This window comes from Anser anser (genome assembly GCF_964211835.1).
Source record: "Anser anser genome assembly, chromosome: 5".
Classification (NCBI taxonomy): domain Eukaryota; kingdom Metazoa; phylum Chordata; class Aves; order Anseriformes; family Anatidae; genus Anser; species Anser anser.
The window spans coordinates 14,713,787-14,738,945 of record NC_139725.1 but is presented as its reverse complement, the minus strand read 5'-3'; the positions used below and the strand labels follow the sequence as shown (position 1 = coordinate 14,738,945).

The 25,159-nt window shown below is 53.4% G+C and overlaps 1 long non-coding RNA gene across 1 annotated transcript; it reads right to left on the bottom strand.

Annotated features, from left to right (window-relative positions):
* Window positions 1-9,441: 9,441 nt before the first annotated feature.
* Window positions 9,442-13,992, bottom strand: LOC310900027. The gene is made up of 3 exons (XR_014584791.1): window positions 13,774-13,992; window positions 12,839-12,933; window positions 9,442-12,760 (listed from the first exon to the last, which is right to left on the bottom strand). It is a non-coding gene; the product is annotated as an uncharacterized lncRNA (long non-coding RNA).
* Window positions 13,993-25,159: the final 11,167 nt, after the last annotated feature.

Genomic DNA, 25,159 nt, shown 5'->3' with positions numbered 1-25,159 from the left:
ATGGATGGTGGAAGCCCAGAGGATGCCAGTTTTATCCAACTGCCACGCCAGGAGCTAAGGTAGGACAGTGTTCTGTGGGAACAGGGAAAAGAAACCAGGTTTTAGCGGTGAGACTCTAAGAGCAGGGGGATCTCTCAGAACCCCAGGTAGGAGTGCGGAGGCCGAGGGGTCAGCCTTTGTAGCATAAAAGACTGCTGCTGGCTGCAGGACCGGACAAAGAGGTACCCTGAATGGCGTGGTTGGTTTCTTCTGGCTGTCTGGAGAAGTCGGAGAAGGACATACGAGAAGCCATTAGCGGGTGCTGTGTAGCCCTCTGTGTGTTCAGATGTGCCATCAGTCCCCATGCCATTGGGAGGGCAAGAGGGGCTCGGCTCCCCCAGCCAGCTCGGGGGCAGGTGCTGGGGGAAGAGCACAAGCACGGAGAGCCCTGGAGCCCAGCGCAGCGCCCCGGTGCCGAGGGCAGTGCTGCGGGGTGCCTGACGTGCCCACCGCAACGACAGGCTGGGGTGCCTGCGCGCTGCGTTCAAACGCAGCTGTGTGACACTGCCAGGTCTCCTTCTGTGACGATGTATGCCCATTTTCTAACTTGCAGGTATTTCAGCATCCCGTCCATAAGCAGCCACAGCAGGGAGTTCCAGAGTTCAGGTTCCTTTTCGAAGAAGTAGCAGTGAAGAATCATCTGTTTGTTTTGAACCTGCCAGTTGCGAGTGATGTTTCCTGTTTCTTGTGTCGGAAGAGACCATGCACAGTTGTTCTCCCTCACCTTTCCAATTGGAGGCTTGTCTAAAGCATGCCTTGCTGACTAAGCTGAGGCCTGACTAGGCTCGTTTTGGCTTTCAGCCTAGTGACTCTTGTTTGGGAATATAGAACACTTGCTAAAAAGTGAATTTTTTATCATCAGCATGTACAGCATCTGCAATCTGCTTTCTCTCCTGCTTCTCCACCTGGATTGCAAATGCTGCTGGGAGAGAAAGGTCAGGACGTGACTCAGGTAAGCAAGGTGTTAACACCGGGGTGGCCGATCTACAGCCCACACGCCAGATGCATCTCCTGGCCCGCTTGCTCTCACCCTCCGCAGATGCAGCAAGGTCTGCGCCTTGTCTCGTGGCACAGGGATGTAGCTGCATGTTGGGTCAGCTGAGGAAGAGTTTTCTGTGCAAGCAGGTGGCGTAACGGCACCTGTAGAGGTCCCTAATTGTGGAGGGATGCACACACTCGTGTAGCAAAAAGCGCCATGTGTACCTCCCTAATCAGGTTAGAGAAGTAGGGCCCCTGTTTGCCGTCTGGCCACACAGGCTCGGTGGGGTCACAGCAAATGCTGACTGTCGCCTGCCCTGCCACACCAAGCTCTTTGCACGCGCCGGTGTGCTACTATGAGAATCATCCCCGTGGTTAATTGTAACCGTGGGGTATAACGTTAAATTGCTGGTTTGTTCACTGAGCTGGTGCTGTTAACTGTTATGCTGCCCTAATGAAAATTGGAACGGCAGCCTTTGCAATCTGCGCGTTACCTGTGGGTTACTGCGGTGCCTTACGGTCTGTTTCAATGAACCGACAGAGGCGAAGTGAATGACCTTACAAGCGGTAATTCCTTAATTGCCCGTGGTCATCGCAGGGCAATTTTAATGATTTGGAGCAGCTTGGTCAGCACTGGGTTGCAAGAGCCCTGCAAGGGTTTTTATCGTAGCGTGCCGCAGGTTTAGGTGGGCCCTCCTTTCAGCCTCCACAGCGGCCCCGCTCCCACACCTACAGCAGTGCAAGCACCTCGGGGAGCGCGTAACGGGGCGGCCGCAGCCCGACTGAACCCCTCTCCAGCTGAGCGGGAAGGACTGTGCTTCCTCAGGAGCAGAGCAGCGTAGCACCGACACTGCTATCCTGACAAAGATCCCCGTGTCCTCTTTGATAAATAGGATATTCTGTGCTCGTAGAAAGAGTGTTTCTTATGAACCACTTTCCCCTAAAATGCTTCAAAGACATTTTGACCAGCGCAACAAACAATGGGACGTATTTTAGTGTTGACAAGGCTTCTTTTCTTCAGCTGGAGGACCTGCAAGAGGAAGAAAAGAGGAAAAACTCCTACCCAGTTTTTTTTTTTTCTCTTTCCTTAGAAACTCTTCCAATGAGAAGCCAGGACAAACCCCTTCTGTGCTTTCAGCCTTCTTGGGTGCTAGGCAGAGGAGCAGGGCCTGCCTATTAGCTCCGTGAATCCAGGCAGAGGGCTTTTCTTTTCTTTGTCTTCTTGTTTATTGGCTTAGCCCTGAGCTCCATTCTTCTTTTTAATGTGTTTTGGGGTAACTGAGTGGCAGCTGCAGTTCTTCCAGTCCAGATAGTGTGTCCTAACATATCAGGTTACTGTGATTTGTCTGTTCTACAGGCAACCCCTCAAGTCTTTGACTTTAAAACTTTCTGTTAGTGAACAAGAGCAGCAAGACTTTCTAATTCTGTCAGTGTGTGCAAGCAAGTTTTGAGAGGGGAATTAGACGTGTGGATGAATTCATAATATTAGTTTAAAAAGAAAAAGGGGGGGAGGGGATATTTAATAGAATGAACTACATGGGCACAGTGGATAAGATGGAAATGAATCCATCCTTGTAACTCATTTCCCAGTGCCACCAGCAGTCCTTGATTACAGTCTTGTACATTCACTTGTGCACTGCTCCTGATGTCTCCATCAAAATGGGGCCTGGCTGGCACGTCTGGCTTTGGGGGGACCAGCAGAGTTTTACTTCTTTTTCCTTAATCTTCGAAGGCTTCCTCCCAGAGCCCAGCTGTAGCTCCCAGGCACCTGCATTTCCCTGCGTCCCGCTCCCTCCATGTGGCACTGTCTGGCCACCCCTGTGAGCCCTGCGGCCGGCTCTGAGCAAACGGAGGAGACTGCAAAGGTGGAGGGAAGATGGGGCTCTGCAGAGAAACCAGGCACTGGCAGCTGTCAGCCTCCGAGTGCTTCCCCTGTTCCTTACCGTCTCCTACAGCCTCTTAGAGCTGCTGTGTGGGAGGAAAGAGCAGCACCAGCAGCTGGAGGAAGGTGGGAGGAGTGGGAGGAAGAAGAAGGAAGAGCACCTGGGGGCTGCGAGCCGCCCTCGCTGCCTGCCCCCTCCAGCCGGGCTCTCCTCGCCCAGCTCGAAGCTGCAGGGGCTGAGGAGCGGGCGGCGGGGCCATCCCTCACCCCTGCGGTGTTTGTGCCTTGCTCCAGGCCAGGGAAGGAGACGTTACCAGTGCTGAACCTCTCCAGCACCACCGCCGGAACGCTCCTGGTTCCTCAGCGGAACGCCGGCGGAGCGGGCAGCTGGAGCGCGGCTGGGAAGGGGCCGAGGGCAGCGCCCCGACTGCCTCGCTCTGCCCGCAGCCGGGCTGGTGCCAGCGGCCTGCCCCGCGGGGAGCAGGCAGGAGCTGTCCCACCCCGCAGCGCGCCCCAGCCGTGCCCCACGGCACCCGTTTGAGGTGAGAGCCCCGCAGCTCTGCCCACGAGGCGCTGGCACCCGGCCGGCCCCAGCGCCCCCCTCAGCCTCACCCCCCGTCCCCTGCCACCCCGCCTCGCTCCCACAGGCGCCTCCATCTCGGGGCTCCCCCTGAGCCTTCGCCCCCCCAGCACGCCCCGGCCACCCCTCGCCGCCGGGGCCGGGCCCCTCCCGGCTGCTCCTGGCCTTGGCCCTGGGGCCGGCCCTGCCCCGGCGGGGCCCCGGGTGCCTCCGCCCGTGGGCGGCCGGCTCCCTGCCGCCCGCCTTCCCCGCGGCCCGCCGCTGCCGGCTGCGGCCTGCAGGTGGCAGCCGGAGCCCGGCGAGCGGCGCCGGGCCGGGCCGGGCTCGCGGCCCCGTGCTCCCCTCGGGCTGCGGGGCCGTCGGGGCCGGGGCTGTCGCTCCGCCGCCTCGTCCCCCGGCCGGGGCAGAGCCGGGGCGCCGCAGCCGGGCGGCCCCAAAGCCCCGGCCCGGGGCGGCTCCCGCCCGAGGCCCCTCGCCTGCAGCCCCAGACGGGGCGAGCCTCCGCCGCCCGCCCTTCGGGGCTGCCCCGGCTGGGCGCAGCCGGCAGCCGCCTGCGGGCGGGGGGCCCCCTGCTCGCCCTCCCCGGCCCGCGGCGGGGCACGGGCGTTCCCCTGCCCTGCGGCTGCCCCGAAACGCCTCAGCTCGCCCCGGGACCCACCTCGGGCTCCCTCAGCCCCTGACCCCCCCCGGGCTGGGCTCAGAGCCGGCGAGGCGGGACGCGGCTCCCCGCCGGGATGAGCGAAAATCGGCCAAAAACCGAAGGGACGAGCCGCGAGCGGGGCCGTCGGGGTTTGGTCACCGGCCCCGCAGAGACGGGGGCCGGGGGCCGAGCGGGGCAGGGACGGGGCAGGGGGCGAGCAGCGGGCCCCCCCCCGAGCCCCCCAGCACCTTGCGGCCCCCCGGGAGGGGACGGGAGCGGGGCCGGGGCTCGGCCCTGCCGCAGCCGGGGCTGCCCCTGCAGGGTGTGGCAGCGGCCGCGGTGCGGACACGTCCGGCCCCTGCCTGCCTGGGGTGCTCTGCCAGGGGCTTGGGACACACAGGAGGGGGCTGCGGGCCACAGGGCTCTCGCTCTGCCCCCCATTTGCCAGCTTGAAATGCTCTTTAAAATGTATTTTAAAAAAAAGAAAAAAAAATCCAAACACTATTAAATGCAAAGAAATCATGAAAAACAACAAGGAACAAAAGCTCTCAATCCTAGCTGAGCACTGCACAGACAGGAACCTGCTCTGACGTACATGAGCACCCCATAGGGATTAACTCTCTCCTGCCCAGCAAAGCCAGCCTTCTAGTTTCTACTTTGCAGCACATTTTGTGTGCTATAAATGTATTTAATCTAGCCAGATAGAGAGATTAAAAGGTACAGGTTTGGTTCCTATCTGCAGCTGCCTCCACCCTAAAATAAAATAAAAAAAACTGGTCTGGGATTTTTTCTGCCTCTATGACAGATCCAAAGAAATTTCCCTGGTGAAGCAGACACAAGAAATAGGCAGCAGAAGTCTACAGCAAAATGAAAAGGAGAAGCTCTTGGAGTCGTTTTCCCCTTTGCCTCCCTGTAGCAGATATGCAGAAGGCAGGGTGTTGCACGTCTACTACCAGCCAGTTCGTGGTTTGCTTCCTCGCCCCTTGGCAGGGGCTCCTAAAGCCCCTTGCAGCCTCGGCTTCGTTCAGCACCCCCAGCTAGGCGACAGCAGGTGTCATTAACCCCGCCGTGCAAAGAGGGGCAGCGAGGCACCAGGGGGACTCCTGCCAAGCCACCTTACAGGTAACACCTGGAACAGAAATTAGGAGGTGGCAGTCTCAGTTTTGACTTTAACCTTCACGTCAGGTTTCCTCCTTTTCCTAAGGCTGCAGTGCCAGACCACTGCAGTACCAAGTACACAACAGCATCCTCCATCTTCTAACCACCTTTGGTACCATCACAGGGTGGAGGGACGTGTAGCCTGCAAGCCTCCAGACCCTCGCACGCCTTTCTAGGAGCCTGCAGCTTAGAAAGCTGGACTGGGAGATTCACACTTCTGGCTATCTGCATTGTCCTTCGTTTCTGTAGAAGTGGAGCATCATTGCTGAGGAGGGAGTTAGTCAGAAATGACTTGCTTCACGTACTGTGTCACTGCATCTGTCCCATGTTTAAGCTCAGTGAGAAGGTCTGATGCCTTTCCTGATGTGTGCTCCTATTCCCTTTCTTTCCCCACATCTGTTGACAGTTCAAAGTCTCTCCATGGGACCACCTGCTCAGGGATACACCCTTTAATAGGTCTCAGCTGCAGCTACAGCAAGAAAAATTAGGAACAGTGTAGAAGTATTTTTCCATTGCTGTGACAATTAAGGCATAACACTGCATAAACGAGCTTATCCTTTTCATTGTATCAGCAAATTTTGAGTATTCTTTTTTTAATTTCAGGTCTGACTGGACACAACTAGCATCTTGGGGTGCCTGAAGGGTGTCTGCATGGGAGGTGTGTAGACACCACCCTTCTCTTTCCCTGATAACCAATTACCATGGTACAGCACAGGACCTGAGCAGGCATCCATAGCATCTGAGACGGCAGTAATACTCCTGTGATGGAGGGTAGATCATCAGACACAGGTAGGTGGTAACAGGTATGATGTTTTCCTTGAGAAATCCACGTGCAAATATTTACCTGTTTTCACTCTACTGCAGTTAAAATTACAAAAAGAAATTGAAATTTCTTCCTCTAAAAAGGGGGGGGTGGGGGGGAATGGCTTCTTAGGAAGATGGGAGTTATGGTAGAGAATGCCTCATGTCTGCACATCTGTTCTAGAAATGGAAAATGTTCGTGAGCTGTATCCAATCACTTCATTGAAATCTTTTCCCAAAACACCACCTCTGCTTTTCTTGATTCTGGGAAGGTACAATTCTCAATCTATATTTTAAGTTCATCCTAAAATAAGACAACACGAGGTTGAAGATGCCTAGTTAGCACTGCAGGAATGTGATACTAGGAATTCAGATGTTACGTGGTATAAAATGTATGGTGTACAGATACTGAATTCAAGAGCTTGCCAGCAACTTTTTGGCCAATCTTGTTGATCATTTTGCCATGATTTTAATGCTGGTCCTCACACATGGGTGCAACGTAGAAATGTTGAGGGAAGTGCCACAGGTGACAACCTGGACTTTTCAGAGCCCCTTATCTTCCTCTTGACGTTGAAGGTCTTAGACAGTGCCTGGGGCCCACGAGGCTCTGTCTAGCAGCAAGTGCAAAGTTTTAGAGAGAAGTCACTGAGGATATTGTGGCACGAGACAGTGGGGGAAAGCAACAGCTGACAGTCAGAATGTGAAAAAAATACACACTTTTCAGGGTTGTGTTGCTCAAAAGCCACTGTTCAGTGACATTTGATGAGAAATGAGAACTTCCCAGCTAAGACCAACAAGATATCAGCATGGTACAATGTTACCTGAACACTACAGAGGAAGGCTTAAAATCCCTTTAGTGCTCCTCATTGCTTAACAATTATCTAGGTCTAGGAAGTCGAGCAAAGACTGGTTTTCATATTATTTTTAATGCCCCAAAACTTGGGATTGAAACCTAAATCCTTCCTCATCCGTGGCCCTCCTGTTAGTGATGAGACCACAGCATCACAGATCCTCTTAAGGATCTTAAGTTAAAACTGCTTTCTTCCAGCGCTGCTGCTCTCGTTGTCTCCATTTGCTAATTGTGAACATGGAAACTTGATAGCCAGAGACCTCAGGCTAGAGCTTTACAGATCTCCAGATTACACAGTCATAATTAAATTGAGGAGAGTGGAGGGAAAGGAATTAATATTTAAAAAAAAAAAAAAGACGACAACCTAACCCCCAGAAATCAAATCCATGACAATGAGTTTAAATGTATGGTGTGTGGCCAGTGACATATGAGTCACTTGAGCCTATCTTTATAAGAGTAACGAAGTATGAATAAAACACCCAGCTGGCATGGTGCCACTGTCCCTGTAGATATATCAGAGCATAACAGCAGCCTGCGTTGTCAGCTGGAGGTTTATTGTCATCAAGGCCAATGGAAATCTTAGTCCTGGTGCTCGGATAAGAGTCATCCCACACCCCAGCCTCCTATTACAGCTCTTCCTCAGAGCCGTCTTCCACAGATGCGTTTGTCTTCACTGCCCTCACACCTCATCCCAGTTTGGTTTTCGTGAATCAACATGCTTGTCAAAAAAATTCTTAGCAAGTACCTGGACCCGCTTCTCTGGTAGTTACAGGACCCAAGAGCCCAGCAGCTCTGCAGAGCGGGTTCAACCTATGCTTGTCTTAGTGTTTTGTGTTAAGTGGGGAGCTGCTGGCTGGGATGGAGGAGCCGATGTGCGGCCGTCACATCCCCATGTGTGGTGCGACCACAGGCCTTGGCTGGGCCCGTCCACGTTCTCCATCTGGGGATTTGAGCACGGCCAGTGCTGAACCACTGCACTTGCTTTCTGCCGTGCAGAGAAATGCTCTGTGAAATGGAGGTTGCGGGGTAATGGATATTGGCAGAGCCTCCAAGGAGGTTCAGCAGGCATCGGTCAGGAGCAGCACTGGTGGCAGCTGACCCTGCTGCAGCTCGCAGGTTGGGTAGGCGAGCAGTGCGGGTGCCCTCCAGCGCTGCTGTGCTGCGGCAGCCCCCTTAGAGCAGCTTCCACCACCATCAGCGTGATGAGCTGTCACAACCGAAACATAAAGAGGAGGAGAGGGCCATTTTCATCTGGGGATGAGAGCTTGTCATAAATCAGTGTACTTCCCAACCCCTGGTTCCATGGATGCAGCTATATCAGATGCAAAAGTTGGTAGCTAATCCCGTCCCACCCTCCATCACCAAGGATCAGACCAGTGGGAGGCTGCGAGGGCAAGACTGTTTTTCCTGAAATAGCCGCTTTTCTACCCAATGTCATTCCGCACTGGTGCTGCAGCTGGGAGGCCCAGCCCGCTCAGCACCCACCCAGAACCGTGGCCAGGCGGCCCTTTCCTGGGGCCAGGGACGGGTTTGCACGAGGGGCCAGGTGGGCAGTGGTGGCACGAGCCCCAGCGCGTCGCTCCAGCCGCGGTCCCGTTTGCTTGGAGGCCGCAAATGAGAGCGGCGCGTGAATTCCCAGACGAGTCAGGGAACTGTGCCATCGTGAGGCAACTGATCTCGTGTCTGTGGCGCCGAGAAGAGGAGCCCTCCCCCGCGCCTCACCGAGCAGGCAGTGAGCGGGGGCTCCTCGATGGGAATCCCTCCCCGCTGCAGCCTGCTCTCCCCCAAATCCCCGGCGTGTGTGTGGGGTGCGCTGCACCTGCATCAGACGGGCGGCGCGAGGCTGCCGGCTTGTTTCTCATCCCAGCGTTCAGCTGAAGATAGATCTGCGCTGCGTGCGTAGATGTAAAGGGAGGATTGTTTAGCTAGTGTAGCTGGCTCAGCCTGAAATGCCCCGCCGCATCCACCCCTCTCCCTCACAGGAAAGGAGGCAGCTGTAGCCTGTTGCCGCTCGCTGAGTCTGTTTGTAGGGAAGTTGTGAGGTAAAAGCTCAAACAGGTGGGCTGAGCACTCCAAGGTTTAAAAAGAAAAAGCAAAAAAAAAAAACAAACCACCCAGATCTTCACAAGTGAAGGGGCAGCTGGAGGTTCATGCCAGTATTTGTGAAGCCCGGTCCAGGATGAGGCGAGGCCTTGTCCTTCCCAGGCTGTACGGCCCATGCGTGTGCAGCCCAAACTCTCTGGCTTCTTCCATCCATTATGAGGTACTAATTAATTTCACCCCATACCTTCCCCATCTATTCCTGCTCTACCCTGCCAGCTTACCCAGGTCAGACAGTGACAGAAGCAGGAAGAGGCTGAGGAGCATCATCTCCTCCACCCTTTCCCGCCTATCAGGTGTTCTTTGTGCACACAAGCGTGTGTAAAACATGCCCGGCTGGGTTTTGCCAGGAATCAGGGGTGTACCTGTGTCCACAGATCTGATAATTAGTGACTGTCATGGCCATGGAGGGCTGGCCCCCTCCTTGGATGCCGCAGAGTGAAAAGTGCTCCCCTGACCTGGAGGTGGGGACAGGTGACGGCCCTTCAGGAGTGGCTTTCCTTGGAAATGTGCCCGTCCCCAGGCTTGACATAATGGAGAGCTGCTGTGAAGCGGAGGGGGCCCTCATAGCTCTCCCGGTGTCCCCAGTGCCACGGGGGGCCTCAGCCAGGGGGCTGCTCCCACCAGTGTGTGTGCCTCCATGGAGAGCAGCAGGAAAATTGCTGGAATCTCTGCTTCTGTAAGCCGCCCTGCCTGTGAAATGTCTAAGCAGAGACATCTAGAAGAAAAAAAAAAAAATGAAGCATCCTCTTGGTCACATAGGGAGTGTTGCGTTGAGATGGACGAGATGGTGATGCCACAGACTCACTCCATGGCCTTGGGTAAATCACCCAACGTTCATTTACCCAACGATAATGTAAGCATCGTGTCTTTTGCTCCTCTTGTCTTTATTATTTTATTTTCATTCTCTTCCTCCTGCCTTCACGTATTAAGCTTCTTGGCCAGTGTTTTACTACCAGGCATGTACCTCTCCCAGCCTGTTATACTGCAGGTCTTAATCAATGGTTTTCCTCTTCCACTAATATACATAACAAGTCGTGATTAAAATCCCTATAGAAATACTCAGATTGGGAGAGGTTATTTTGGGAAGGACAGGATGGAAAAAAAAATTGTTAAAGTGCAGACGCTGCCCTTCCTAAGGCGGGCTGAGTTAGCATCCCAGAATTTGGTAATAAACACTACTTTTTCTCCCTGTGCCCACCCCTGCTTTCATCCATAGTGAGCTGAAGCTTTCTGCTGCAGAATGTGTTCTGTCCTCAATTAAAAGAAGGAAAACACCGAATAAAATAAACCCCTGATAATATAACTCCCTTCCCACTGCCTGAGTCTCTGCACCAGGGAACTGCGGATGATCTCCCGGTGCAAACAGCCCCCTGTGTAAAAATAGCAACACAACTGCAAACTTCAGGGTAATCACTGCTTGATTTCAAAATATTTGCTCTGCTCCTGCCTTGTCCTTTATCTGTCAGGCCTCTATATGTCACTAAAGCAACATTCGACAAGTCCTCGCCAGGGCTGCCTCCTTCGGTGCGCTCCACCATTATTAATGGCAACAAGCTCCATCTCCCAGTATTTAAAAATATACCCTTCTCTAAATATAGACAATCTGTGTGTGCTTAGCTACTACAGGGCAGAATGAGAGGGACCAAAATATTGACACGCACTGGGTGTGTATAATTTGTTTTGATTCCTGCTCCCTCCCTCCCTCGTACACCGGTCTGCGCGTTACCCGCGCACCTTGGTGGAAAATCTGTTATTATTTAGCAGGAGGAATGTGGCCGCCGTTCGGAGCCGGAGTCTCCTTTGTTTATTTTTCCGTGCTCTGTCCAAGCGGTGTCAATGAGAGCGGAGCTTAGGGCGCTATTTATAGCCTGCCTCACGCAGGGCTGCACCTCGCCGCCAGCCGCAGCCGCCCCAGGGGGGGACACGGGGCCCCGGCCAGGCCCGGCAAGGGAAAGCCTGGGGGCAAAGGGGGGCAGGCGACGTGGAGATGGGCGAAGGGGGCCATCAGAGATGGGGTTTGGGAGAAAACCGAGGAGGGAAGAGAGCGCTGAGGAGGGAGGCGGCTATTCCCAGTCAGGAGGGGGGCTTGGAGTGGAAGCGTCGAGGGGCCAGCCTCGCCCCTCGCCGGGGGAGCCTGGGAGGTGGCGGCAGGGAGCCCCGCTTGGGAAGCGGCCTTGGGGGATGCAGAAACATCCCAGCTCGCCCAGTGCCGAGGGAGACTTCAAAAGAAAAGGAGGGAAGGAAAAAAAAAAAAAAGGCAGGACTGGAGTTTGTCACTAGGGGAGGGGGCGACTGGTCTAACGGGAGCGTGACTGGGGACTGAGGGGCTCTGGGCTGGTGCGGGTGGCTGCCGCAGGGACAAGGCTCAGGGTGTACTCCCCAGCCCTTCCTGGCACCAGCCCTGTTTTGGGGTGATGGGCTGTGACCCCAGATGGCCTCAGCACCCCTCCCGGCCCCCCAGCTCTAACCAAGCTGGGCCTTCGCCCCCACACCGCGCCGAGCTCCTCTGCTGAGGTGCCCCCTGTGGGGACGCGTCCCATCCCCGCCAGTGGCAGCTTCCTCACGGGGGGTGAGTGTGACCCCCACAGCTCTGGGGTGGGCTGGGGGCCGTGCTGGGTTGCGTTGGCATTAAAAATCTTGCCCTCGGTGCAGTCTGCAGGGCTTCGGGTGCTGACTAAGGAGCAAAAATGCGGTGGAGGGGGGAGCAGGAAAGGGAGCCTGTATTTGGGAGCACACACAGACTCTCCCCTGAGTACGCACGGGGAGCTTAGGGCCACCCCGTTTTCCTACCGGGGCGCAGAGAAAAATCTGCATTTTCTGCCTGAGGTATTGCTTGAGCTGGCAGGGAGAGCTGGGCTGGCCAGATGGAGGGATGAGAGGGAGGCAGGGAGAGCGAGGCAGGCAGGGAGGGGAGGGGAGCAGGGAGCTAGACACCTACGCAAACACCGAGTGAGAGGAGATCCTTGGATGCAAACACAGACACAGGCGTCCTCCTCCTCCTCACATGCCCCTGATTCATTTCCACATGCCATACACGTGACATGCTAATTCAGGGCTACTACAGAACTCCAGGGCGAGAGAGGAACGGGAGAGAGAAATAAAACCCAGCAAGACACCAAACCGCAGGATTTTAAGGGGGATTTGGCGCAGCTTAGCAGCAGCCCCGCTCCCCGCTGGGGCGGGGGCAACAGGGGAGGCCTCGCCACAGCCCCTCACCCCCCTGCCCACCCTGTGGCAGCGGCCACACGTGCCCCCCCCCCAGGGCTCCGCCTGCAGCCCCCCGGCTCCCGTGGCTGCAGGGTGGGCTGGTGGGGGTCAGGCCCGGGGGGCAGGGAGGCCAGGCGAGGAGATGCTCATCCCTTCAGGGGGAGAAATATCAGGCCAAATATGTCTGTGAGCAAAGGGGAAAATCCTCCGACCCCTCTGCTCTGCTCCCATTTCTGCTGGCAAACAAGGCGGGAGTGGTGCCACCGACGTCAGGGAAAGCTGCATCTCGGTAGAGGCATCTTTATGCTAATTCCTTCATTAATTTAGTGGCCATGAGACAGGGGATGTCGCAGAGTTAATATCTATGTAGCATGGAGCACCAAAGATATTCTGGGCTATATCACAGCCTCAGGATGTTTTTGCTAACCAAAGCAGCCCCCCAGACGTCTCTCACAGGAGTGCCAAATCCATCAGGGCAAAACCATCTTTGCCTTCTCCTGGACAGCGTCATGTGTGTTGTACCTATGAAAAGCAGAGGTGAAATTTGCAGATCTCAGCTGCAGTCCTGGTAATTTTCTCCTGTGAACAGGTGGTGCTTACAATTTTTCCTCCCAAGTGCTGACCCCCCTTCTCTTATTGGGAGCCCCTGACCCCAGGGAAGACATCTTGGGAAGCTGCTTTCCTCTGCTGCATTCCTGAGGAGGAAAGAGACATGATCTAGTTTACTGGCTGCTCTAGATCTCCCTGTGTGTGAAGGGGCTTTCTCAGCAAGACTGAATATTTTGAACCAAGACCTGTGAAGGAGAAATCACAAAAATCCCAGATTTAGCTGCCATGGTTTTTATGAGAGACACTCTGCTCGCTCAGGAGAAGAAACCTGTGCTGCTTCATGCAAAGAGCGAGAGAAGAAGGTGAAAAGCATCCGAGTTAAATATTCCACCCGAGTATCTTAAACTGACAGCCACATGAGGTAAAAAAATCCCACAAGCTATATAAGACTGTGTAAGGCTTACTGAAAAACAAGGCTTTCTGTCTAAGGCAGAAGGAACAAAGGTCACTCACAACACCCACTACTGTATATATTTTTAAACTCTTATTGTGTCCGTTCTCAGAGGCCCTAATCATGATCGAGGTCCTTGTGTGTACAGACAGAAAGGTAAACGGCACCCACCCCTAAAAGCTTTTAATGATGTAGGCAGATAATTAAATAGGAAGGGGTCACAAATGCACACAAGCATATGTGTATGCGTTGATTTTACATCGAGCACCAGCTCTGTTCGTAGCATTGCCCGTGGGCCCCACAGAACTAGCTGCTCCTCCCAAAATAACGAGGAAACCCCTGACCAAAGGACGTGCAACCTCAAGTAAGGCAAGTACCAACCGAGCGCTTACCGAGGCCTCAGCCAGCTGCCCACGCACCCAGCAGAGCCGCAGCCCTGGGGTCCTGCCTCTCCCTTTCTGCTTTAACCACCACACTGCGCTCCTTCCCCCATTTGCAGGAACAAGGGCTTCATTTTTCGTAATTGTATTAATACCTGTTCTTCCCTCACGCTAGCAATTTGGCTGATTTCTTGTTTATTGCTTTTCACCTCCCGCCATCAATAATTCAGCCACACGGCCCCCAGGAGGTGCAGAACCAACTGCTGGCTTTGCAGAGCCTCGCCGAGGAAAGGCGAGACGCAATAGCCGGGCTCAGGGCCCCGCTCCAGCCCCAGGCACAGGCCAGCAGATGACAAACCTGCGGCGCCGGGGCTCTCGCTGACTTTGGGAGGCTTGTTCTTCCTTGCCTTTCCTTGGGTTTTGTTGTGAGTGATGACTGCAGGATGTGACCCTAATTGTAAATCGGTTTCATCTGCGGGCTCTGCACTGGCGGTTTTGCCTCTTCTCCTGTGGTTGGTGCACTTTGTTCTTTCGGTCCCCAAATCAAAGCGCCGTACCCGGGTCCTCTCAGGATTCCCTCTGTGGTTTAGGTCATGGGGATCATTTCGGGTCTCAGCAGAAACTGGTTCAGGTAATTAAAGTGCTACCGTAACCTAGAAAATCCCGTGGTAGGGACTGGAAGGGGTTAGGAGAGGGAAGGCTGTGAAGCATCAGCTCCGCTCGTGCTCTCTAGCGAACGTCAGAGCCATATAGGTCAGGCAGGAGCCATTTACTCTGCTGTACCTGCTCCACAGATAACCAGGGGACTGCATTCTGCCTGCGTGTCAGCCGCGCTGCTTTCCAGCCCGATTAAATTAGCTAAACCCTTCCTAAAGCTGTGGAGGAATAAATATCCCTCTCCTCCTCCTTCAGCAGCTGCTGTTTCTCGCACGCTGTCCCCTCGGCTCAGCGCTCAGACGCCCGGACACCTCCTCCAGGGGATATCCGTAACCAAGGGGCAGGGTCCAGCACGACCTCTCCCCGCCGGAGTCACCCCAATTCGGGTGCTGAGGGGGCTCGCAGCCTGGAAAAGGGAGCGAAGTCAAGCCACAAGGGGGCATGGTCTGTTCTAATTCATAAAATGTGGATTCATTGACAAAAACGCTGAACAATTGGTGAATGGTGTGTGCATAAGTTAATGCTACTGGAGAAGGCACTGTTGGTGACGGTGTAGATCGGCGCTGGGGCTTGTGCACAGGCAGACAAAGAGGCACAGCAGGGCACTCGTGTCCTAAAATGCACCCGTGGCCACTCTGCCAGCTCTTTCTTGCTTAAGCAGGGAGCGCTGGGGAGGGGAGGACAGAGAGGCTAATTCTGCTCCCAAACTCCACCGAAAGTAACGACAGCAGCAACGCCAAAGCTGGGAGGATGCTAGTGACAGCCACAGGCTCCAGCCTGAGCTGCTCTGCTGATGCTTTGTTGTGTTTTTTTTTTTTTTTTTAAGGTTTTGTAGCAAATGTGCTCAGCTGCCAAACATTTTTAATTCCTCTGCTAGACAAGATGGGAGTGGAGCCTGTTGGCTGGGAAGAATATTTACTCGTCAGCAAACCAGACGTTCACCTCCATCTCCTTGCCAGGTGCAATAGACCCTTCCCCACCGCAGGGAGCTTCTGCTGCCTCTTCCTGCCCTGCAGCACTCGTGCCAGGGACCAGGGTGTGCACCAAGGGGTGCAGAGGGGAGGGGAGAGAGGGGACTGAGCACTGACGGGGAGCCTGGTCCCCCGGGGGTGCTTTAGCCCAGCTCTGCCATGGCCACACTACGCGTCTGTGGTGAGGTGAAGGACTAGGAATTGCTGGTGACCACTGCGAAGTCCTGCTTGCACACAGATTTCCCAGTGCAATGGATAAGAGAAAATACGAGATGAGCAGAAGCTTTTCTGGCTGGGTGTCTGACAGTAAATAGTCGTTTTATTGGCTTTTTTAGAGTCCTATCTTCTCGATCCAAAATGGAGCCAGATGTGCTGGGAGTCAGTTTCTAACTTCACAGGATATGAGTCAAAATGTGCAACTCGCCGCCTGGAACTCCGGTGACTGCAGTGGAGTTCAGCCAAGGACAATTTTGGCAAAGAGGAGTGGTCAGGACGGCCCTAAGCGATACCAGGTACGTGTGAGCTACGGTCATGTCTGCCTGCCCATAACCCCTTCCCTCAAAGTGCCTGGACAATGCCGTCAGACCTGCACCCTCCGCGGGCTGGGACCACCCTTCCGGCGTGAGCTGCGGGGTGTGCTCCTCCCTGCAGGCAGGTTGTACCCCAAGTGAGGGCAGAGTCACAGTGTGAGCCTGGCCCCACGTTCTGGATTTTTTCCTGCCTCTCTGCAATGTGGAGGGGGAGGGAAAATGCCAGGCAGAAAGAAAAACTGCCTGCGCTGTCCCCACAGTGCAAGGAGGGGAAATACTGGATTGCTCCATAGTGACAAGTCGGTGCGTCACGGAGAGCACCTCCTCCAGCAGCCACGCAGGGGAGGACCAGGCCTACAGCCATCATTATTCAGCTTCAAAGATTCAGGCTTCGAACCCCTTCATCTCCCTTACAAAAGACAGAAAGCCCCTGTTACGCGGGTCACAAGGCAGCCTTGCCCTCTTTCTCTGTCTCTCCCGCTGTGCAGGTGCAAGCAGGGCGTGGGCACCATAAGGTTTTATACAAAAAGATGGGGGAACAGGCTGGATATGCCTGGAGTACGAAACAGTTAGATCTTGAGTGAGTTTGTCCAAAATGGCCTCTCTGAGACTTTGAGCTACAGTGCAATGGAGGTAGAGAGAAACCCGCAAAGGGCTCTCTGTCCTGAAAGACACTCTGACACAACAGCGATGTGTGTGTGTCTTAAAACTGCTGGGGAAATGAGCAGAGCTAAACCCAGCCTGAAGCATGCTAAAGCTTGGGATGCCGTATCTCGGACTGCTGCAGAGGGGTCTCCTGTCAGAAACTGCATGGCCGTTTCGTGGTGCTGACGGCAGCACCACGCCATTCAGTGTTTTCTGTGTGGCGTGGGCAAAGCTGCAGGTAAGGGACCAGGAAGCCCGGCTCACCCCGGTGCGCGTTTGATAGGTAGGATGCAGGATGGGGGCTTTCACTGTGCTGTGGGCGTGCCAGGGCTTCGGTGGTGCCGTAGCTGATCATGACTTTGCTTTTGTTAAATCCCTGCTAGATCTCCATCTGTTGGGCTCCTGGCACTCTGTGCAGACCCAAATTTCCACCTTGGGCTTCAAGTTGTGTCGGAGAAAATGGCATCATCTTTTGACTTGGGGCTATACACACACAGCCCCTTCCGCGCATGCCCTGACATCTGTTTAGGTGAGGCGGCATACATTGCCCCTGAGTCCATGTGCCACGCAGCCTGTCCAGACCCCAAATCTCACTTCCATAAGTTCTTCTTCCAGGGCTGCACCTTACACAGTAATTCCTAGTGGTCTTTAAACACAGGATGCCAATTTGATAAAAAAACGGAAAATAACAAGGTATGTCTGACCCACAACAATTAAATTCAGTAACTTACCTTGCCCATCCTTCCTAAGCCCTTTTCTAATCCTACTTTGTACGGTATCTCGTTTGGACTGCGATCTTGCTAGATTTGACCACAAAGCACTGTGTGCACTGAGCTGTCTTCCCTTACCGTTATTTAGTGCTCAGAACAGTTGTTGCTGCACAGTTAGCGTGGTGTCTCCCTGCTCTTCTAGAAAACTCTGATATTCACAGGACTGCAACGTCTGAGAAGTCAGCAATAAAATGTTAAAAGAAATATCACTCCCCAGCACCACCTTAACTGTGTCCTGTTGGCATTAGCTCCGGGGAATGGCACAGCAAAAAGTGAGGAGCCTAATAAATAGACCTGAGACACTCTCTTTGGGTGTGCTATTATTAGAAACACAAACAACAAATTGGAAATCCAGCATTTATCTGCATCTATTCTGAGTGTATGCGCTGTGTTGACTGTGGCTGTATTGATTATCAGTGGGAGCAGCTTGGAAAAGCTGATATCATGATAGAGCGCGAGGGCTGTGCTGGGGGGACAGGTGCATGTTATTTGGCTTGCCGACAGAGGTTTGCCTGATGTGCCCGTGGGGATCTGCTACCGCAGGAACCAGCAGCCTGGTGGTGTGCATCGGTGTGACCTGCTGCTCCTTGGGAGAGCCGAGCAAGGCCGCCTCCGAAGGAATCTGCATAGGAAGGGCGACGTCAAGATGACTTCCAGCGTGATGCGTGTAGGCTCAGCACTTGAACGTAGGCCAAGCCTAGCTTGCTCCTGTCAGCTGCGCACGACCTTCCACTGCCTTTTGCCATGGCAAGGGAAGACAGGCTTTGTGCTGGAGCCCTCTGTGCTCGTTTCCGGAGCAGCAGTGGGTGAGGCAGGGCATAGGTGTGTGTGCTGGTGCCCAGAGGGCAGGACTGAGGTTGCACTGCAAATAGTGTGTGCGGTGCAGTGCTGCATCTCCAGGGTTTCCGCTCTGTCTTTCAGCCGCTCTCTGCTTCCCTAAGTCCCAAAAGGAAATTAAGCAACTTTAATTCCCTATAAGCAAAGTTCTGGAGCATGTAATCACCTTCAGTCCTGTCCCTCCCCCAAAAGCGACCTTTTCCATGTCAAGAGCCCAGCTCTCTTCACTGTGTGGGCTCATTGTGTTGCCCACATTGGGTTCCCTCTCCTCACCCTCCTGTGCTTGCAGGTACCAGCGTGTGGCCCTGGGGAGGAGCTGGGGAGCAGCCTGGAGCCCCTGAGCACACCACTTTGAACAGCAGAGCAGACACGAAGGCAACTCGAAGGATGTGTAGGAGACCTGAGACAGCGCACTCCAGAGCCCTGTGAGGTACTGGTGTTGGTTGAGAAGTTTGTGAAGCCCAATAGCTCAGCTTCTCGCATTCCTCTTCTCTGCTTTCATCCCCTGTATCCCTTTGTTCCATCTCTTACTCCCCTGTGGTGCATCTGAAATCCCCTTCATTGCACCCAGACTTTGTCCCTCCGTGTCTTCTGGCACCCTCCTCTCCACACACACCCTGTTTGCAGCTCTCTTCCCCCTTCTTCCCACACCATGTCTCAGCCTTGCCCTGCTCTGGAGGAGATCTGGGGGATCTGTGGGGCAGTAGGAGCACAGCAGCACTGAGGCACGCTTGTACCAGGTGGCAGGACAGGAGACAACAGCCAAGGTCCAAGCCCAGCACGCTCCTGCCATGCCGGGGAGAGCTTCAACAGCCCTGGAAACCCAGGGGTTTGTCCTTGGGTGGGCAAAAGTGCCGCGTGGTGGAAACCACCACCTGCACCCCCCCAGCAGAAGGGCAGCGAGATGGATGCAAACTGCCCCCGGATGAACAGCTCCTGCTTACGCAGCGGGAAGCAAGGGAGTCACTAGCTCGCTTTCCCTCCCGCCAACCTGTGCCTCCTCTTCCACCCAGCCTCCCTTCTTGCCTCTGGGTCAGGGTCCCAGCTTTGCTCCCTCTCCTTTGTTTCCCTTTTCTGCCACCTTTTAATCCCCCTCCTCCCAATCCCTTTTGCCTCTCCGGAGCCCTGTCCTCTCCTGCTTGGTCTCTGCTCTTGGTCCTGTCTACTTTCTGCATCCAGCCAACCCACAGCATCCCTGCTTGGTCAGCACACATGCCCCAATCCCTTCCCTGTGCTCCCCCGCAAAAAAAAAAACATTTTATAAAAAAAAAAAAGCAATTCAAGAGCAGTCTGGGTTAAAGGGATTTTGTATCAGTGACTTACTGGGGCAGATGACCAACTTACTTGTTTTTTCTTGACTGTATTCACTTGCCTTGCTCCGTGTAACCTAATCCTGTTTTTTAACCATCTTCTATCTCCCCTCTGTTAGTCATTACTGATTTTCCTGACTACTTGGGTTTCTAAAACAAAATCGGACTGTTTATTTTAGAGCGCTCGCAAATGTTTTTTAAACCAGAGATAGTGGGGCTTGGACAAAAGGCACCCCTGGAAAAAGCAAGAATTGCATGCACCGTGCCATTCCCAAGGGCTGCGAGAGAAGCAGTCACCTGCTCGGTGCACGGGTGCAGCTGAGGTTCAGCAAGCACCCTGTCTCACCTGGAATCACTCGGGTATTTTACCAGCAATCTGCCTGGAAACCTTCTTGCCTCAGCACATGTCTCATTGCACATGAGCGCTGCTCCGTCTTTGATCCGATAGCTTGCCACGAGCTGATCCGGGGGCTCGAGCCCAAAGGTCAGCAACTTTTGCAGTGGTGTCATCGGCGGGGGCTGTGCACCAGCAGAAAGGGATGCCAGGCAACAGACCAGCCTGAACAGGGCCGCACCGTGTGTTGAGAAATAAAGAGGAGAAGCAGTAACACAGAGGAAGGCATTAATGTATTATTCACGTAATAGCCGTGCTTTCGTTCTTCTCCTAGATTTTCCCCTAGAAGTGAGGGTGGAGCCTCTGTGCCCACCTCTGCTAAACTTCAGGGAGTCTGCAGTCCGCAGAGGCAGCTGCAGGCAGAGCACACGCATGGCCGTTACGTGAAGGAAAGCAGCTCATGACACGCCTGCTGGAGGCAGGCTGGGTAGCCGGGTCTTCCCGCTCAAATGACTCCAAATTTGCACCGGGGCCTCCACGAGGCTCATCGGCAGCAAACCAGACCTGGTGGGGCAGGGGGACGTCGAGGCGTGCTGCGTGCGCCGTCGCTAGCAGAGAGCCGTGCTCGTCCTGCACCACAGCCCAGCGAGCCACGCTCCCCGGGACGGCTCTGAGCGCACGCGGGGCTGGAGCACCCCAAGCAACACATGGTGCACCCAATAGTGCCTCGCTGCGGCGGTGATTAATCATTTAGGCCCTGATCCTGCAAACACGCATGAGTTTAATGTTACTACTATGAGTAATCCCCTTGATTTCAAATTAGATTAGTCACAGTCTTAACACTTGGCACGTGAATAAATGTTTGCAGGGTGAGAGCCCTATTTATGGCCCGATCTTGCAAATTATTACTGTCTAGCACAGTGCTTCTGTTCCTGAATAGTTTCACTGATGGGAAAAAAAAAAAAAAGCCTCAAACACTCCCCTGGATTGTGAATGTTGCAGGGTTAGATCTGGTGCGTGGCAAGTGTGTGCACCCCTGCGCAGCGTGGGTCACGGGCAGAGGCATCTGAGCCTCGAGGGGTGGGTGCCCGCTGGAGGCTCTGACCCAAAGCTCTCGCGAGCCGACCGCCGTCGATGTTTTCTCCTTCCTCTACCCCCGGTTCTGAGATTCAGGTCTTCCATCTACAGTGTAAATGGATTTTTTCTTTCTGTTTATTTTTAAAGAAAGAAAAAAAGAGATTAAATCAATTTTGCTAAGTTAGGGTGAAGACAATAAGGAAAGCAATAAGCAGATTGCAAATTTAAATCACCAGTCTAATCAAATTCCTCTGGGCTGCGGTGTCCTTTCTGTGAAATCAACCTGCATTAAAGGGACTGTGCTGCTGTTTGTGAATGTACCATCTCTGCAAATTACCGCTGCTCCATTGCATTGTGTTTGTATGAATGGGGGTGACATGTGCTTGCCCACAGGTCCACGTGAGAGAGGTGGGGTGAGGAAGGAAGGATATTTTTAAAATGAATCTAGAGGGAGAAAGTGGAAGCTGCGGCTTCAGAGAATGTGAACGGTATCCTAAAATAACCCCTGTCATCTGCCCACCCACCCACCCTCTGCCAAAATCAAGGTGCAGCTCTTTCATTTAAAATTAATTCTTGGCCCCGGAGGGTATCGATAGATCAATATCTTGTGCTTCTGATCTCTCGTGGGCCACCCTTCAATGGCTCATGCAAAGGCTAAAAACAGAAAGATGCAACACAAAAGATACCGCAGTCAGCTCAAGCAGGGGGGTTATTTTTAGATCAGAAAAGGGAAAGGAGGGGAGAGAGAGAGAGAAAGGAACGAGAGGGAGAGAGGCTGGTCTAGGGTTTGCAATCTAATTTGGTCTCTCTTTCCCCCCCCCCCCTCTTTCTTTCTCTTTCTCTCTTTTTTTTTTTTTTATTCCATCAATGGTATTTTCCATACAATCTGATTTCTCCCCGCTCTGCCGGGAGGGGGCTGTGGGGGGGCGGGGGGGGGGCAGCACAGCAAAGCCGGGCTGAAGATTCTGGAGTTTTATGGCTCATTCCAGCTAGTGGCTTCTCTCTGCCAGTTGAATTAATTTGATACTATTTTTGAAAGTCAGTGTTTCTAAGGGAGACCTAATGACGCAATGACGTCAATGCAGGTCAATAGCACACACTGGAGGAACTGACTGTGCTACCGGGAGCCAAGGGCTGGGAGCCCGCTCCGGCACCCCAAGCTCCCGCACCCCGCACCCCAAACCGGGGGCTGGGGGGGGGTGCGGGCCCCCCCCCCCCCCAAAAAAAAAAAAAAAAAAAAAAAAGAGAGACGCAGTGCAGTGAAACCCCCCCCAAAAACCCACGCAACTCGCGCTACCTGTCCCGGGCAGCGTGCGCGGGGAGGAGGCAGGGACACGCGTGTGCCCGCCCGGGCCGCTGGGCCATAAATAGCGGCGGGGGCGCGCGGGGGCAGCGCGGGGGCTGCGCGATTCCGCCCCGCGCAGGCACCCGGGAGGTGCCGGGCTCGGCGGTGCGGGGGTGGTGCGTGGGCGGGGGGGGGGGGGGGGGGGGGGCTGCTGCTCCCGGCTCCAAGTCAGGCTCTGAACACGAACTGGCTCGCTTTTTTTTTTTTTTAATGCCTTTTTTTTTTTTGCCTCTCTTTTTTTTTTTTTGCCTCTTTTTTTTTTTTGCCTTTTTTTTTCCTGCCTCTTTTTTTTTCCTGCCTCTTTTTTTTTTCCTGCCTCTTTTTTTTTCCTGCCTCTTTTTTTTTCCTGCCTCTTTTTTTTTCCTGCCTCTTTTTTTTTCTGCCTCTTTTTTTTTCTGCCTCTTTTTTTTCCCTGCTTTTTTTTTTTTTGCCTCTCTCTTTTTTTTTTCTGCCTCTTTTTTTTTTTTTTTTTTTGCCTTTCTCCTGGAAGAGTGCAGACACACATTACGCGAAACCCACAGCCTTTTGCGAGATACACGGCTCGAAACGCTCTCGTTTATTTATACAGCCCCTCCACCCTCTGCTCTTCCCACCCGTCCCCAAATTCCCTAGAAATCCAGCTAAGGCGTGGGGAAGAAGGGAAAGCGTTTTTCTCGTGGGGGGGAATTATTTATTTTCGTTTTGTTTGGGGATTGTTTTGGTTTGTTGTTTTCTTTCTTTTTTTTTTTCTTTGCATACAAAAATAAGTGAAGAAGATTTTGCAAGGTAGGTTTCTCTGTGTGTGTGTGTGCGTGTGCGTGCGTGTGTCTGTGTGTGCAGGTGTTTTGCTTTTTGCAAAGTTTCCTGATTTCAGCTGTTAGATGCTTTTACAAGAAAGTAGACTTCTCTGATTTGTTCTGCTGCCTGCCTTTTGAAAGACTGGACAACATTGCATTCCCTCTCCTTGCAAAGAGTTCTCTAGCCTGTCGTGTCGTGTGTCCTGTGTATTTGATGTTCCTGCAGGAGAGCATGCTAGTTTGCGAGCCCAAACTGCAGGCAGGGAGATGTGTATTTAAGACCCCCCGCCCCACTTTTTGCAGAGGCTGCAACTTTCACTTTGTCACATTTTGGGGGGGGGGGGGGGGCGAACGAAGGGGTTGACTCACTCGGGTACCAAGCTTGCAAATGGAATTTTAATTGCAAAAAGAGTCCAAGTCAGCAGCGTTAAAGCTTATGGGGGATGGAAGGGAGTTGACATTTCTTGCATAGAGAATTTGCTACCATTGGGAATATTCTGCAAGCCGGTAGTGTAGGGGTACAGGCAAAATGATAACAAAGTAAATGATGAGACAAAATACTAATTAAAGTGATGCAAGAAAGTGAGAGGCTGTTACAAGCTCTAACCACCTGTAGAGGGAAATCTTTATACATAGTAATTTCTGATAGCTGATCTATAGAGAAACTAAAGCGAATTGCATGTTCCAAACTTTGCTGCTCTGCAATGTGCAACCCGGGATGCAAGCTGCTTGGTTAATTCTCGGGGGCTTGCAAACTGCAGAGCCTGGTAGCTCGGGAGAAACTCGTGTTCAGCATCCACTGAGCCTGAGTCTCCACCTTGGCTGCAGCCATCTGTGGTGCATGTCCTGGTTTTCTTTAATGCTGCTGCACTCGACGTGGTTATCAACAGATGTCTTGCCTGTGAAGAGCAGGTTTGATTTATTGCTAATTTCAAGCGTGTTTCTTAATCTGGAAAAGTTGGATGGTCTTCACTGTCTGAGGGGAAGGCTTACCGAGTGGCCGTGAGGACTGACGGGAAGCCTTTTCCCATGGCAGAACCCTGCTCAACTTGTGCTTGACAAAAAGAATAATGACCGGTGCCTTGCGATGACCGGCACAGGGCTGCGATTAGCTCGCCACACCTTGCATGTGCCTCTTCTTCTGCAGAAGCTGAGGTGCTCCGTGGAGCTGTGGCCCTGACCCCGCAGCCAGGACACGGGATCGCTCCTTCTGCGTGGAGCATCCTGGCCTCAGAGGTCCTAACACCTCAGAGCTGCGAGGTGGCTCTGGAAGCCAAAGCCATGGGTACGTGGCAGATGACACAAAGTCAACAGGGAGGTGGTTTGGAGGCAGCATTTTCCCTTCTAGCTTGCCCCTGCTCCGTTTCCTCCCACTGTCACACAGTACAGGAGGGCCAGGAATGGGCCGGGGCCTGCAAAGCCTTCATATCCAACTCTCCCACCCTGAGTCCACCTCCCCTGCAGAAATACGGAGATCTTAAGTTAGTATGGCCTTGAATCACCTCTGCTGCCATCTGTTCACCCCTAGTCTGTCTTTTGCATGTCCAGCTGAGAAAAGGTGGCAAGCCTGTGGTTTATCGCTGTGAATATTGATGCGTACGTCATCGGGGTCATCTGATGAGTGAGAACTGCAGGAGGCGAGACACAATGAGGCAGGGCCGCTCTCTTCTTTCTCTGCAGAGCTTTACAACAGCTGGAGTCCAGCACACAGGAGTGACGTTTTGGGTCCAGCCTGCACCCTCATAATATATATTAGTCCTCTGATTCCTGGTTCAATGTCTACACTGCGTCCTGCCAAAAATATATATATGTATTATTTCCAGCCCTCATTTTCTGAGGTTCGTGCTTGATCTATTTCCTTTTCTCTGCCCCTCGATGCCACTCCCAAATCTTTGGTTGATCTTGATATCTGAGCGTTTTGAAGTGCCACCAGGTTTAAACACCTTCAGGAGCTCCTCATGTGCCGCTTCAAAGAAAATTCTGTGGCAGGATGACTCTTTCTAATGAGTTTTCATTAACTCTTTTCCCTTCCCTTTCTCTGGGAACTTCTAAGGTCCTACACATGGTCTTCTCAGTACAGACTCTCTTTAACCCAGATATTCTCACATCCACTTCACCTATGAGTCACTGCACTTTCTAGCCTACAATTATATTTGCATAGCTTGTGCAACAGAGGGAATTCTCCAGCTTGCACACAGCTCAGCTACCTTCCTGTGGTATTGCAGATGCGATGTCTTTTCATGTCAGGTGTAGAAGGATTCTCTGTGTTCAAAGAGCTAACTACTACTC